The sequence below is a fragment of the Acinonyx jubatus genome, chromosome E4 (genome assembly GCF_027475565.1).
Source record: "Acinonyx jubatus isolate Ajub_Pintada_27869175 chromosome E4, VMU_Ajub_asm_v1.0, whole genome shotgun sequence".
In the NCBI taxonomy this organism is placed as follows: Eukaryota; Metazoa; Chordata; class Mammalia; order Carnivora; family Felidae; genus Acinonyx; species Acinonyx jubatus.
In genome coordinates, this window is record NC_069395.1 from 65,976,797 (window position 1) to 65,980,391 (window position 3,595).

A 3,595-nucleotide genomic window follows, 5' to 3' on the forward strand; every position below is an offset into this window, starting at 1 on the left:
TACCTCTCTCATGTCTGTAAAATCCGTAATGATGTCTCCTGTTTCGGTCCTGATACTGTTCCTGTGGGCTTTCTCTCTTTTCTCCGTCGTTCCCGCGAGGGGTTTCTACTATGTCCACACAACAGGGCAAACGTCTCAAACGGTTACATCGGCCAAAGATCCAGGCTGGGCACTGGGTCACGAAGATAAAAATATGAAAAATAAAATAAACTGTAAAATAAAACAAAACAAAATAAAATAAAAGAGGTGCCTGGGCGGCTCAGTCAGTTAAGAGTCCCACTTCAGCTCAGGTCACGATCTCATGGTCCGTGAGTTCGACCCCTGCATCAGGCTCTGTGCTGACAGCTCAGATCCTGCTTAGGATTCTCTCTCTCTCTCTCTCTCTCTCTCTCTCTCTCTCTGCCCCTTCCCCACTTCTGCTCCCTCTCTCTCTCTCAAACTAAATAAACTTAAAAAAAAACAAGCTTTAAAGTACACTTAAAAACGTTGTTTGGCCTTGTTCTGTCAGCGGAATAAAGTACCTCCGCTTTGGAACTCTCTTTAGCTGAAAAACAAAATTATTTTGCTGAGATCAGCTTCCAAACTGCACAAGAAATTCATACGCCACTGGGGTGGCCCCTTGGGCAAAGACGAGCATCGTAGCATTGGCAGTAGAGAGACCTTGTTGGAGCTCTGTGTCTCTGAATGACTTCTTAACCCTGCTGAGCCTCGGTCTCCGAAATTAGAAATAATCCCCGTCTCCTCCGCGTCGGAGTGAGGATTAAGTGAGAGAACATACGTAAGGCACGTGAGACACAGCAACGGAATGAGGAGCTTTTTTTCATCCCAAATGGTAGAAAGCCAGCCCCAATTTACCTTTCAGGATACAAAAAGAAAAAAGAAAAAAAAGAATTTATGGATATGATGGCGAGGCCGAACCACAGTCCCCAGAACCGCTTCCATTCGGGGTGGGCTACAAGTGACGATCTCTGCAAAGGGCTGGAGGACAGAGGGGGGCGTGTGGCCATTCCATGCACCCTCCCCAAGGCGTTCAATCAAATACGAATAATGTAGGTGCTGCAGCGAGGGGGTTCTGCAGGTGTGTTAAAACCCCTAGTCGGTTGACTTTACGTTAGTCAATGGCAGGTTGTCCTGGGTGGGCCTGACTTAATCAGGCATCAAGGGCGGGCACAGGCCTTCTCTGAGGGAGACTCTGAGCCGCCCAGCTCCTCCCTTCCCCCTGGGTCTTCCTTTCTCACCGCAGCCTGTGGACACCTAGCTTTGACCTTGCCATTGGGTTCCAGCCTGCTTGTGAACTTCCCACCCTGAGGGTCTGGCTTGTGGGCCTCAGATTTGCTCAGCCGGCCCCTGTGTTGACAAATCCATCCCTCTGTCGTCTGTCTGTCTAATCTACATGATTCTGCTAGTTCTGCTTCTCTAGTTGAACCCTAGCTGGCACAATATGCTCGTGTGGCCGGGAGGCCCGGAGAAGCCCCGGGTTACATCAATAAGTTACCTAATGGACGAATGCCTCTCTCTCTGTCGCTTTCTGTGTCTCTCTCAAACGATCTCCACTCTGTGTGGCTTCATTCGGCCGACTGGGTCTCCCCATGCGGTGAGGAAGATGGCCTCTGAATGCCCCGGACTCACATCTTCCCAAACAAGCCCAGCAGAGAGAGAGGTCTCTCGGGGCGGGTTGAGCGTCCGACATCGGCTCGGGCCACGATCTCCTGGTTCGTGAGTTCGAGCCCCGCGTCGGGCTCTGTGAGGACAGCTCGGAGCCCGGAGCCTGCTTCGGATTCTGGAAGGAAGGAAGGAAACGTCTCTCTCCAGGGGCTCTTGGCTCAGTCACTGTGGCCGGGTACTAAACGTGGCCAGGCCTGTGATGAGGGGTTTTCTGGGACCGACAGCCCCCTCCGCCCTCAAGGAGTGGGTAGAAGGGCCCCCAGAGAAATCAGTGGCACCGTAGCCAGAGCAGGGGTGCGGGGAGGCGTGCTGGACACACAGCTGTAGTAGTGACCGCTTCTTGATCATTAACCTTCTAGGTCACGGATCTCGCCCTGCGGGAGCCACGTGTTTGGAGTCTTCCCGCCCCGTGCCGACTTCCGTGGACACGGCCTCCGGTCATCTTTCCCAGACGCACGTACTCCCAGGAAGCGTGAGCTCAAAGACAGAGAGCCCAGTGCGGCTTGTGCCCCCCTCTCACGCCACCCCTACCCAGCCGTGCGACCCCGGTCAGAGCGCGTCGTCTCCCTCTGCCTCCGCTTGCCCGTTTGCTGAACGTCCACGTCCACACCCAGCCTTCCCTTTCCGGGAGACCGAGTGTGGACTCAGCTCACAAGTTAGAAGAGGAGGGTTATTTCAGGCCTTTGGACCAGGTGGCCCCCGTCCCTGCTATCTCTGTGGAGGCAACTTCTCCCCTGCCGCCCTGTAAGGACGTCTGCCCTCCGCACTGCCCCCCTGGAGCCAACGCGCTGTGCTGGGCTCGGAGCGGGCCCCTGTCCCGACGGAGGGGCGCTGCCCCTCCGGGTCTCCTGTGTTCTCACGGAATGGGGTAAGCGTAAGAGTAACGCTGGCGACGGAGCGGTAATCAGACCCAGCTGTTGAGATTTGGGCACCAGCTGTTTACCGAAGCGTCTGGAGAGCCAGTGCTCGCAGGAAGGCACGCTCAGAGGCACAGGTGCCGGTGCAGAAGCTAATCCACGCTGCAGGAAGCTGAGCTGGGGGGGACGGGCCGGGGTGGCCGTCCAACAGGCTTAGCGAGGCCTGGGAGAAGGAGACCGCCGTCTCCTTCAGGGACCCCCAGCAGCCCCTCAGAGCTGGCGCTGCCCTTGGGGAGCCCTGCTTCGGACACAAGAGTTTTCCGTGTTTCTAAGGTTGGGAAGGCTGCGGCCGCAGACCAGGTCGCCAAGGAAGGCGTCAGATGCCGTTAAGAGGACAGGAGAGCCAGGGCCTTTCCGATCTGCTGCAACGGGGCGGACGTGCACTCTCTGAGGATCCGAGGACTCCTAGACCCTGCGCGCTGGCGCCAGGACCCAAGTCCATTTACCATCCGGTTCCCCACCGCAGGCCCCAGTTCAAGTGCTCTGTGGCCACACGGCGGGCCCGGCAGCTGCCGCGCCCAGCTATTTCTCTCTCTCTCTCTCACACACACACACACACACACACACACTCTCTCTCTCTCCCTCTCACTGCAGGGGAGGCGTTCCTTATGCCCATTTCACAGATGAACACCTTGCAGCTCAGCAAAGTTGAACAGTGAGCGGGGCCAGACGGGTTCCAGAGCCTTGGGCCCCCTTCCTCTCTGCCTGCCCCAGCCCCCCCTCCTCCATCCCCGTCCCCGGGTCCTCCTGCGTCTCTCCCTCTCTCTCCCCTCACCCCGCTCCCCCTCCCCCGCCTCCTGGGTTTCATTCTTTCCTCCCTCCGAACACAGCAGGCAGGCAGGCCTCACTCGGCCTACTCCCCATGGGGCCTGCACAGCCCCTAATAAATCTATTAAGTTGTATCAATCTATAAGCCAGCTCTCCTGATTAAATCTGGTGGGCATCGGGTTTGCGTTTCCCAGTAATTACAGCTGAAGATCCAGGCAATAAAGCAAAGTGACTGACAGAAAAAA

General features: G+C 56.5%; 1 long non-coding RNA gene across 1 annotated transcript; it reads right to left on the reverse strand.

The window, feature by feature from the left end:
* Positions 1 to 799: 799 nt before the first annotated feature.
* LOC128312959 (uncharacterized) lies at positions 800 to 1,997 on the reverse strand. The gene is made up of 2 exons (XR_008292997.1): positions 1,496 to 1,997; positions 800 to 855 (listed from the first exon to the last, which is right to left on the reverse strand). It is a non-coding gene; the product is annotated as an uncharacterized LOC128312959 (long non-coding RNA).
* Positions 1,998 to 3,595: the final 1,598 nt, after the last annotated feature.